The sequence below is a fragment of the Cupressus sempervirens genome, chromosome 4 (assembly GCF_028749045.1).
Source record: "Cupressus sempervirens isolate cs-2001-9-10 chromosome 4, ASM2874904v1, whole genome shotgun sequence".
Classification (NCBI taxonomy): domain Eukaryota; kingdom Viridiplantae; phylum Streptophyta; class Pinopsida; order Cupressales; family Cupressaceae; genus Cupressus; species Cupressus sempervirens.
In genome coordinates, this window is record NC_143121.1 from 844,417,172 (window position 1) to 844,430,327 (window position 13,156).

The window sequence follows — 13,156 nt, forward strand, 5'->3', positions numbered from 1 at the left end:
CATCAACTATATATGGAAGACACTAGCAGGATTAGGTCTCCTGAATCTAGTACTCTGAAGAAGATAGTGATAGATGATTATGGAAATAGGAGAAAGTTCTGATAAAAGGCTTGATTGGTCCCCCATCAGAACCAATTATAAAATTTACAGGTCAGCATCTCCCTACATTAGCTGCCTCTCTCAATTTTCCTACCCCACCAAACTGGAACAACTTAAGTTTTAAAAATTATAGAAAACTAGTAGGTTTCCTCTATGGAATCTAATCAATAGATCAGTAAAATTGTGAGTCATTTTGAACTCTTCTCTATTGTATATAAATTCTAATGACAACCTTGCCAATTTCACAAAATTTGAATATTTTTATTAGTTATTTGGGTAAAGGATGGGAAAATCTCCATCCCTTAGATTTTTCCCTTTTCTTTGTAAACACGAATTTATTTATTTATTTTGATAGAATTCTATGATATAACCTCTGTTACTTTTGTAATTTCTTCAAGCCTTTACATCTATATCATGAGCCATTCTTTAAATTAAATATCATAGTTAAAGCAACTGGAAATTATACAAATGTGTCAATCATTTGCAAACAACTGGAGGACTGATGATTGTAATAATCAAAACTAATTATAGAAATTAAAGAAATTGAAAATAATACTTAGTTCTAAAAGTGATTACAGGTAAATGATGTACTAATATCCTGATTATTGCAAAGTGAAAGAAATGTCTCCAAAGTAAACACATAAAACTCCACAAGGTTCGGCAAGAAAAACATAAAGAAAATCCAAATCCTTAAGGAGCTTAGTAGCACCCAAGGACTGGTAAATATCGTGGAAAAAAAAAACATTGATAAAAGACTAGAACCCTATTTATTAAACTTGAGATGAAAAATTGGAGGCTGTTAGAAGTTGTAATCTTTCCTTGGTATGTTTATAAACCAAGGTTAAACCTACTTTCTTTATTGTTATAATATATTAGGATATAAGCCAAGGTATCCGAATATATTTTGTTTTTGTCCTTTTTCCACTACATCTTATTTTGTCCTCTAGTGGAATATGTGAGGACAAATATTTATTGTAATTTGTAATTTAGATTATTCCTCCTTAAGAGGAATCTCAAACTTGGCCTCACACACTTATGAATGGTGGCATTCATAGACATGGGAGTTACATTGTAACTCCTCTCTCTCATCTCTATTTAAGAGATGACCCTCCTCTCTCATTTCTAATGAGGTTTCTTCCTCTTCTCAATTATTGTGTGAGCGATTGCTCTCTCTCTCTCTCTCTCTCTCTCTCTCTCTCTCTCTCTCTCTCTCTCTCTCTCTCTCTCTCTCTCTCTCTCTCTCTCTCATTCACTCTCTCTCTCTCTCTTTAGGCTTTTCATGCCTCATTCATAATGTCACAAGGGGTTTTCTTTGTTTTCCCCTTTTCAAATATCTTGTCTCTTGGTGTTGGAGCTTGAAGCTTTCTCTCTCCTATCTTATGGTAATATCTTTTAATGCATTAACTCGCTTAGATTCTTTCCTGGTATTGCTTATTTACATATTTCTTTTTCCATTTCTAATAGAGGCAAAAGGGTCTAGTCTTTTCTTCTTAGATGATTTCTTCTATGTTATTTTTATACATTAGATAAAAGATCTCATACAGCTAAATACTTACACATTCAATGTGTTTTGCAAAGATATAATAAAAGTTAAAAAAGAAGTCTTTTAATGAAATTTTTGAAGTTTTGAAATCTAGAGAAACGCAACTCTTGATAGAAATCTAAGTGCCTATAACCTTGTGATCACCTAGTAATGTGCATGTTCAGAATTAGTTGGAAAGCTTAGAGTTGACAAATATTATTATATGCACAGTTCTGATTCTATTGTTGTTATATATGTATTATTGGGCTTTGTTGTGGATATGGTGGATATCGTGGATCACATAGTGAAGGAGCAAAATGGGTATTGAGGCTGGTGGAATTTTAATGGCTCTTTTAAGTAAAAGAAGTGACAATCATATTAACCTTAAAACTGAAATCATAGTAGAAGTTGTAACTAGTTTGATTTTTTTAATAGTTTCAAACACTAGAAATGCAGAAATAATACAGACATGCAAATAGGGAATGCAAGAGGAGACTTTAAAAATAAAAACCTAGACCAAATCTGTTGGTGCTTTCCTTTCCAAATTATTTTTGAAGAACTCAATGTCCTCTTCAGTTCACTTCTCAAAAACTTGTTTGATCTCAAGCTATCCTTTACTTGTCGAGGCATAACCGTATGTCTTATCCTTCTTCTTGGATGTATAACTAACCCAATCTTTATCCATTGAAACTAATTCTTTGATGAAAACTAAATGAGATTTTTTTAGTGTGACTTTTATTAACTAACTATAAGGTTATCCTTTCTTACATCAGTTATTAAAAAGCGAACTATACCATGAACCCTAAAAATTGTGGAAAACATAAAACTATCTTCTAACCAAATTTTGTTATTATAATGGTAAAGTTAAGATGATGTGGGAAAATCATAACCATATAGAAATTATTTGTAGTAAAGTTAACATGATGTGGGTACCATGTAGATGCTACTAATATTTAATTGTAGATTTAGAATTTCATTTTTCAATTTGTTATTCACAACTTTTACAAGTATGGAGAAGTTGGCAAACGATCCAAACTGTGCAGGCGCTTCTCTAGACCATCGCTACCCACCACCAGATCCAAACAATGTTGTCTTCTCAGGACATGAGAACTGTTCAGCCACTTAATGTTGTCTTCTATTTCTTCTCTTCCAATCCCTATAACTCTTAGCTTATACATGGTCATGCCACACAAATAAAATCTAGTCTTCATGATTTTATATCTTCCCTTTTATGTACTCAAACGTTTCATTACATTCATTTTTATTGCAAATTTGCATCATTAGAAAATAAAACTATAGCTACCTGTTTGCCTGGGTTATCTTCTGATTCTCGGTGTTCTAGAATTGATTTATGAAGAAGTTTGAAATATATATGAATTACTATTTCATTTGAGTACCTTGAAGAATATAAATTACTGTTGGAAAATAGGTTATTGGAATTAGAATTTATTTTGAAATTTTAATTTTTAGGTGAAATATTAATATTGTGATTTCGAGGTAAATTAGAATTCTTTGAATTTTTAAAAAAACATCTAATTTACTAATTTTAGTATATGCAAATGCCAAATCCAGCTAACAAAAAGATCCTTATGAGACTTGTTTGTTTTGAAAAATTGTATCAGAATTTTGTAAGTCAAATTTGTTACTAAAAAAATAGAAATGATATAGACTTTTATATATATTAAAATTGAAGTAGGAATTGAAATTGAAGATACCAGTTTATTCAGATGCATTTTTTTAAAATACCATTTTTCTGGAATATTTATCTCTTCTGAATACCAATTCCTAAAATTCTTTCTTACTATCCCATTATTGTTGTGTAGTGAATCCATCTTCATTCTCTTTTGGCAATGGAGCAGCTCTTTCTCTGCAATCTCATAGAGGATTTTACAAGGTTTCCTATTGAGTACAAATAAGAGAACATCTTAAACAATAGTCTGTTTTTGAAGGAAACATTATTTCAGCTTTTTGTGCAAATAAAAATGTAAAAGAAATTCAAGGCATTGTAGAATACACTGATAAATATCATACACTACCAAATGATTTTTAGATTAAGAATATTAAATAGTTAATATTTAATTTTTTTCCAAAAAAATAAAATCTTTGATGAATAGACATTTTCTATTAATTAAATATTAAAGATATATATAGGAAAAGGAAAATCCAACATTATTATGATTTAAAACTAGAAACTATTATTTTTGCTAGTCAAATGTAATAGGTAGAATTAGAGTAAGGGTTTGAAACATTACAACAACTATGGATGAAACATTTAGTAGACTACATTTTTAGGGAAAAAAATGTTCCTCATTTCCTTTGTTTTCATTTGGTAGCGAGTTGCATTTTCAACACGGCATCATTGTTTTTCCATTCTTATGCATATCCATAATATCTATGGACATCACTTATTTTCTATAGGGTAAGACACAAATTAAGGGTCTTAGAATTTTATGTGTACTGGTGGTCTTTTTTGTACTTGTTTAAACTTATATTTCATAAAATCAAATTAATTTACAAGACTTGGGAATTCAAAATACTGTTTACCAACTAAAGTGCTACTTACATTGATATAGTTGCTACATTTAGAGATAAGATTCCTCACCAACAACAATTGGCTTTAAATAAAAGTTACTATTTGTGTTTGATTCATAAAGTAATGAATCCAGAGGTAGAGTGACGGTTTTGGTTGTCACAATTGTAAAATAAAATAATCTATCCCTGGTATGTGCTGTGGAATCTATGTTTATAAGGTAGTCATGTTTCAATATGCATGTATTTTGACCATTGTCACTAATTGAATGAATTATTGAATTAAATTTAGTTAGAGATTATAAAAATTTAGATTCTATTAAATTATCTCTTTAATCAATGTAATCTTATACTTAATTTTTTATTGTAGGTCATTATATTTATTGGGGTGGTTATTATATTTATAATTCTTACCTCTTGTCTGCTTAGAAAAAAGGAATAGAGATGCAATGAAAATCCCAACATTTTGAGTGTGACATATGAAAGAGACAATAACCATTTGGTCAGTCCAGTTGCAGATGTCGCCATGAACACTATAGTTGGTCATCTGTTCCTTTTGTAGAGTAGTGTTCAAGGTTAAGTGACAGGAAAGAGATGTCATTTGTTGATTCTATTGCAACCCATCTCTTGAATTGGTTCTTATCTATTCATCAGTGTGATCATATGATTAAACCTAATTCTAACTCTTAACATAAAACTATCTTCTAACAAAATTTTGTTAAAGAATAAATACGTATAATGCTAAAATGGAGGATTTATCTGGATCAAATAGTTTGCAAGGTTTAGCTTCATACATATTTTGACAATGATGTTTCTATCATAAATGTTAAATAATAAATACGTATAAAGCTAAAATGGAGGATTTATCTAGATCAAATAGTTTACAAGGTTTAGCTTCGTGCATATATTGACTATGATGTTTCTATCATAAAATTTTTATTAAGATTTCATTTATATTTGTTGTGGTTGTGTGGGTGTAATAAAATTTAACAAATCCTAAAACCATGCCGAAAATTATGAATATGGAGCACTGGTCTGAAAAAATAGGTCTTATAAGAGAGAATTGATTGAGCCAATGGGAAGTGAATTAAATCAATTATATCAAATTTTAAATTAAGGAATATTTAATAAAACTTTAGTAATAATCAAACCCCAAAAAAATACAAGCATCTAATTGGTTACAGAGTGAACAACTATTCATTAATTGAGGAGAACTGAATGCAATAGTACATTGCCTACGACAAGTACAATAATCATTTCATCACAAGATTAGATTTTAACTTAAGTGAGATAATAAAGTAGAATTTGAGATTTGAAATATATTTCTAAATGCTAAATATGCAACTAGGTGTGACTCTGTCCTAAGGATAAGATTGCAAGTAGGGAGGAAACTAGGATATTGAAAATGGGTTGACGATAGAAAAGTTGAAGTATCAAAGAGGGTAGTTACAATAAGTGATGTAGATTAAGGAAAATAAAAATCTTTAAGAAAAGAACACAAATATGTCAAATAAATTAAAATGTTAAATATAAATGCTAAACAAGAAGAAGAAAACTTATAATACAAAACAATAATAACAATATGTTCTTAATCATATAATTTCACTATTTATTAAAAATGCCATATGACGTAAACATCAAGTTCTATTTATCACCATAGCATTGTTAAAAAAAATAATAGCATTATCTTCCTAATCAAGTACATTTAGATTTGTTAAAAAAAATGTAAAGAAAGAGAATAACATGTATTCACTCTACAACATTAAACATATCACCTACTCATATCATCTTGCTTATATTTAACAATTTAATTCATGTTAAATTCATGAACTTAAAATCTCAAAAGAAAAAATTACATATAATCATTATGCAACATTAACAATATCACCCATTCATGTCAGATTCCTTAAATTTTAAAAATATATTTCATATTAAAACTGATGAATTCAATTCTTAAATAAAAAAATTATTGATTTCCTTGGATACTAGTCCATCTTTTGGAACATACTCTAAGGTACAACATTAAACATATCACCTATTCATGTCATCTTACTTATATTTAAACATTTAATTTATGTTAAAATTTATGAATTTAAAATGCTAGAAAACAGAATAACATGTACATTAACAATATCACCCATTCATGTCAGATTGCTTATATTTAAATGTTTAATTCATGTTTAAGATTTATGAATTCAATTCTCAATTAAAAAATTATTGTTTGCCTTGGATACAGGTTCATCTTTGGGAACATAGTCTAAGGTACGTATTGTTTCCATCTCAAGTTTTGTTTTGCCGCCCCATTGCGCGTTCAAAGAAAGCTGGGCAGGCATAGGATTTATCTACAAAAGTATTTACATGGCCTTGCTCTTCTCGCCCCTGATGCTTATAAACCCTCTTTGGCAATGTCTTCCTCATTGCCTACTTCTTGTTATTTGTAGTTTGTAGCATTGCCCTGTTCGTAATCTTCTTTTATTATTTTTGCAATCCAAAAAATTAGTTTAGATTAGGAATCTGGGTATCATTTCTACTTAGGAAGATCAAAATGGATAGAAATGATATTGGTGAAATGCCAACGAGGTCACTTGTTTCGAAGAGAACAAATTTATAGCCATTTTCAGTTAGCCGTTGCATGAAAAAGGTGAGATCATATGATGGTGTTAATTTTTAACTTTTTCTTTTATTTTGATTCCTTGTATGGGAAGATGATTTAAACTGACTACAAACTTTTCTTATATAGATGATGTAGTCCTTTTCTATTAATCATTCCATGAAAAAGGTGAGATCATATGATATGATGTTAACCTCCATCTTTTTCCTTTTATTTTATTTCCCATTTTTTATAATAGAAAATGATTTCGAAAAAATATTACAAATTGACTATAAGCTTTTCTCGTACAGATGACACAATCCTTTTCAAATAGTCAATCTATGAAAAAGGTGAGATCTGTTCGAAATTAATGTCAACATCTGCAAGTTGTCCTCGAGCCCCACGCCCATCTACCCTGTCAGGTCACCGCAGGCTTTCATGGATGATAGGCATTCATTTTGGTAGAGGAGAATTTGAAATTTGAACGTTGAGAGGGAAAGGAAGAATATGATAAAAGGAATGTTTCAACATTCATTCCATTAAGTGCAGATCAAGCAGATCAGAAAGAAGTTGCAGAGAAGAGCAGTGGAAGAAGTTCAACAGATCCAGTCATCAGATTACAGAGAAAGAAGTTTGTTTATTTCGTGCCTGCAGTTGCACGTCTTCTCTCTGATCATTCTATAAGTTTATTGGTCATTGGATTCGACCTGTGAAGCAGTGATTGCTCTAGGCATTTTTGTATGCAGCCATTAGAGCTGCAAATTTAAAGTTTGAAGTATTGAAGTCATTTGAAGTTTTAGGGTAAATTTAGGGTTTTTCTGGTTGAATCTGAATGCTCCCAGATTTTGTAATAGTTTAAATCTCAGATTGAATAGAAAGAAGGCCAGCATACTTACTCTATTGTTCTTCATCTTCTATTCATTGGATTTAACAAGTTTGGTTGAAATCTTAAAGCATTTGGCTTTTTGGTTTTAATGGTGAAAGCATTCACGTTGAAATATTTTCTAAGTTATATTTCTTAAGTTTGAAACAGAACACTCGGCATCTTCTTTCCTAGTTGGAGCCAAGCTCACTCGGCATCCATTTGGTGCTAAGCATTTCCTGTGCAAGTGTCGAGCTGCTCTTTGTTCTGAGTTCACTCGGCACCTGTTGCCTGTCACTCGACACCTTCATGTGCCGAGCTAGTGCCGAGTAAATCTGGCACTCAGCACCTTCATGTGCCGAGAAACTTTTAAGTGTCGGGAAAAGTTTTTTTAAGTTTAGAGTTAAGCTGTGAGTTGATTTTAATCTATTTTTCTCACATGGTATCAGAGCTTTGAGGCCCCACATCCAAAGTGAGTTAGGGTATTTGTTTTTTCTTGGGATATTTGACATGGTAGGAGATGCAGGAAAGATATGGCAGCAGTCGCCATCATTTAATGGTCAGAATTATGATATATTTGCAAAGAAAATGAAGACCATTATGGTTGCAAATGATTTGTGGGAGTTTGTGGTAAATGGATTCAATGATGTGACTGATCCAACTCAGTATGCTGCCCTCACAAATGCACAAAAGACTCATTTGAAAGAGTCAAGGAGGAAAGATGCTAAGGCATTAAGTTTGATTGAAGCAGCAATGACAGAGACAATTTTTCCAAATATTGCAGCAGCAAATTATGCAAAAGAATCATGGGATATCCTTGAGACAAACTTCAAGGGTACTAAAAAAGTTCGTACTATAAAGCTACAGAACATCAGGAGGGAGTTTGAGAACCTTTAAATGAAGGAGAATGAATCAGTTGAATACTTTAGTTCAAGGACCTCAAATGTGATTAACCAATTGAAGTCAAATGGAGAAGACTATCAAGAGCAGAGGATAGTGGAAAAGATATTGAGGAGTTTACCTCATAAATATGACCATTTGTTAATGACCATAGAAGAGGCAAAAGACCTCACTACTTTGACAATGGATGAGTTGATGGGTTCTCTTCAAACCCACGGTTATAGGATCAATAGATCTACATCTTCTTCTACCCAAGACCAAGCATTCAAGGTTTAGTCAAATCCAAGAGGAAGGGGGAGAGGACGAAATGGCTCAGGTAGGAACTCTAGAGGTAGAGGCTGGGGTAATGGAGGACAAAGGAATGCTGCAACAGAAATCTCAGGAAGAGCAGATGGAGCAAGTAGCTCACAAAATACTTCAAGAGGAGGTAAGAAAAACTACAACTCTAATAAGAGTAATGTAGAATGCTACTACTGTCATAAATTTGGGCATTATGCAAATGAATGTTGGAAGAAGTAGAAAGATCAGTTATAACAAGAAAATGTGGCTGATGTGAATATGGGAAGTGAAAACACTGCCTTCATCATGTGTAATGTTGGTGAAGAAGGAAGCCCTGAGGTTTGGTACCTCGACAGTGGATGTAGCAACCACATGAGTGGTAATGAAACCTTATTTTCATTCATTGACAAGAGTTTCAAATCAAAAATTAAGATGGGTAACAATGGAACCCTACCAGTTGTGGGCAAAGGATCTATTATGGTTTGCACCAAGAAAGGTGAAAAAAGGAAAATACAAAATGTGTATTTTGCCCCTGGTATGAAGCACAATTTGATGAGCATTGGTTAGCTCATTCAAAATGGATACAAAGTGCTGATGGAGAATGACATGTGTGTCATTCAAGAAAAAGATGGGAGCAAGAACCTACTTGCAGTAGTTCAAATGACAAAGAACAAAATGTTTCCTTTGAGGATTGAGACATGTTTCTCATCTCAAGTTAGTGCTGCACCTCCCACACAATCAGCTCTAAGGAGTGTGATTGAAGACCCCTCATGGCTATGGTACCTCAGGTATGGTCATCTTGGCTATGTTGGTTTGAATTTGTTGTCAAATAAAAGAATGGTAGAAGGTTTGCCACGTGTAGAAAATTCTTGTGACAAGTGTGAGGCTTGTATTTTGGGTAAGCAACATAGGCTTCTCTTTAATTCAGAAAATTCTAGGAGGGCTAGATATCCATTAGAGTTAGTGCATAATGACCTTGTAGGTCCTATGCAAGTTACTTCCATTGGGAAGAGTACATATTTTATGACATTTATTGATGATTTTAGTCGTAGGACATGGGTGTATTTCTTAAAAAATAAATCTGAAGCATTTGATAAATTTGTAGAATTTAAAGCCCAGGCTGAAAGAGAATGTGGACACTATATCAAGGTCCTTAGATCAAATAAAGGAGAGGAGTATACCTCCAATTCTTTTGTAAACTTTTGCAGGAAATATGGCATTAAGAAAGAGCTCACAGCCAGCTATACTATCATGCCCTAAAATTTACTAGCTAAAATACAACCAATTTTTTTTTTTTTTTTTTTCAGAAAAATAAAAATAAAAATTACTATTGACCGTTCAATGATCTTACTACAAATAAATTATTTACTCATTATCCATCCAATTTTGAGTATCTATAATCCCAAATGAGGGAGTAAGTCAATGCATTTAATTAAGTTTGAGTTAATATGTCGTGTCACAAGATCTAACATTGTTAACCTCAGTAATTTAATGATATTAATTTCCAAACATACTTTTACCTCCCCTTGGAAATATTAGATTTACTCACATTTAAAATCTTAATGCACTAAATTACCATTCCATGTGTGGAATGTCTAAGGTGTTTGTTCCATTATTAAATTACGACCCTATAAGTTCTTATTTTTATTTTTAAAAAAAAATTATTCAATAATTCAAAAAAAAGATACATTATAAATCTAAATTCTAATATTATTATTATTATTTGATTAATTGTATAAATTACTACTTATCCTCTTATTCATATACCTTATTGGTAATGACATTCCTAAGTGAGTTTTATTATTCTAATTAAACTAACATTACTTATCTACCACAACATTGCAATACTAGGCTACTCAAATAATCCTACTACCTAATTACTAACCCTTTTAAAATTTTCAACAATAATAAACTAAACTATGCCTCATTCCCACCTGATACCCCACTACATTATATATATATATATATATATATATATACACTCTTTCCTTTTTTAAAAAAAATCTAAATCCACCTAGCCTCTACATGAGCTGCACGTACCCCAACTACTACTTAATTTTATTTATTTATTTATTTTTTAAGAGGCTATCTCCCTTTAGGCATACCCCCTTCTATCCTAGGGTCATGTGCCCAACTCTCCCCTTTTAAAGAGCATGATCGACTCTTATGTTTCTCCCAACTCAAGGCATGCAAGGATTGGTCCCTAGGAGTCAAATGTGACAGGACATAGTCCTATCAATAACTTCCATCTATCCTCACCTTGTCCATACGTATGGGCTCCCTATTCCCTAGGCGTGGTGGAGTGCATTTCAAACCAACATAACCTGCACCAAATCTCCATGTCGGCTACTTAGGTAGAGGTTTTAAAAAAAAGGGATGTCTAGTCAAATAAAGCACTCATGACTACCTTTTTGTATGGCCCCAAGGTGAAGCAAGACAACTCACCTAAATGGGGACCACATTTTATTTTCTGTGCAAACATTTTGCTTGTTCATCATTTAAGGTAACGCTGGGTTGGTCAATCCATTGTATGAAATGAATATTTAAATTCATGACTTGGGTTTTAGTTTAAGTGTTTAAAATTGGTGATTTGATATATGTAGTGTGACATTATTACATCTATTGGGGCATATTTATGGATATTACTATTTTTTTTTGGTCTGTAATAAGGAAAGATCATTTTGCCAAATCCCATACATTTTCCAGAGAGGAGAATGGGTCCTACAGGAAGGTTGCAATATGCTTTTTTCCCTCTACTTATGTAAATACTTCATTTCTTTCCATCAAAACTTCCTCTCTTTTTTAAAGTGAACATATTTGTTAGTAGTATGGTTTTGTCTTCTTAGCAAATTAATAGAACTTAAAGAGTCTAATGTATGGATGTTTATACATAGATAATGAAGTATAAACTTAATAATTCTATTCCATGTTATGAAATGCACAACATATATCCTTTCAATGTAACTGATATATTTCTATCTTAACAACTCTATCATCACATCACATTATTCTATATGGCAATTAGGAAATTAATATCTACAAATACATCCAAGAGAGAAGAATCACATACAACCTTATCTCATAACACATGAAATCTAACATGGAGTACTCCATATAAAATAAAATAAAAATATATAAACATACAGCCTTACATCCTTCCTTCTATAACATTTAATTTGGTAACAATGATATCAGTGTATTCTCCAACTCACACTAGTGCTTCATAACACATAAAACCTGAAATGATCATTTCTTTATAAGGAGACATATATGCACAACATTCTCAATTTCTTCTCTCTACTTACTCACATGGTAACACTAGCACAATCTCTTTTACACCACATTGAAACAAGACAAGAGACTTTCAAAATCATGGACATTGAGCCTTTTTTTTTTTTAACACATTGGTATCTTCTCCACTTTGACAATGGTGGAACCCTAATACTTCATGGCATACATCTTCACAAAACCTGCACATAACACACATAAAATAGGAACCATGGAGGCTCACCTCCCAACCTAGGCTTCTTTGAAGCCACCCACCAAGCAAGGGAAACAAGAACCAAACAGGTTACACACCTACATCACAAAATTTTGCATGAATACACAATACAAACACAAATCAACACCCTTACATGGCTTGCACAATGATTCACCATTGGAATCATAAAACATTGGGTGAAGGTGGGCTCTTCAAGGAGGAGAAATTCTAACAACATAAATATCATATTGCCAATGCATTTCGCCTCTCAAGGCCACCACAACATAAACAACATATTGCCACTGCATTGCCTCTCAAGGCCTTCAAAAACAACCATCTTCTCCTCATCCACCAAACCTCCTTATAACTCCCAAACAACAAGATTTCATGGCCATGATGGAGCCCATGCTCCATGATAATAACAAACCTCATCATGAGGTAGAAAAAAAGATTTATTTTCTCACCTGCAATGTCAAGCCCAACTTGTGCCCTTCACCCAAGGCTTCTCTGCCCTCCCAAGGGTGAGTGAAGCCTTCACACCCATAATCACAATCAACTCTCACATTCAAACAAGAAACAACCAAAAAACAAATGAAGAACCACAAAAAAAAAACCAAGAAAGGATCTCCAAAAGCACAAAACACAGTCACTTCTTCCCAACACAATGACAAGCTCATAACACAAGATTGACAATGCAATGCATACTCCATTGATAACTTTTCACACTTGCAAATTTTATTTTTTTCTTTTCTTTTCATAGGAAAGGAAAGGAATAAAAGAACATGTTTTAAGTCACCAACCTTGGTCCAAGCTAGGGTAAGGATAGTTGTAGAAGAGCTCTCTTTAATCTCCCTCCAAAACTTAGCTATCTCGAAAATTAGAGAGTGGGTGAAC

The 13,156-nt window shown here is 32.4% G+C and overlaps 1 pseudogene; it reads left to right on the forward strand.

Annotated features, from left to right (window-relative positions):
• Positions 1–8,848: 8,848 nt before the first annotated feature.
• Positions 8,849–13,156, forward strand: part of LOC149564024 (potassium transporter 26-like) — a 44,929-nt pseudogene continuing 40,621 nt past the window's right edge.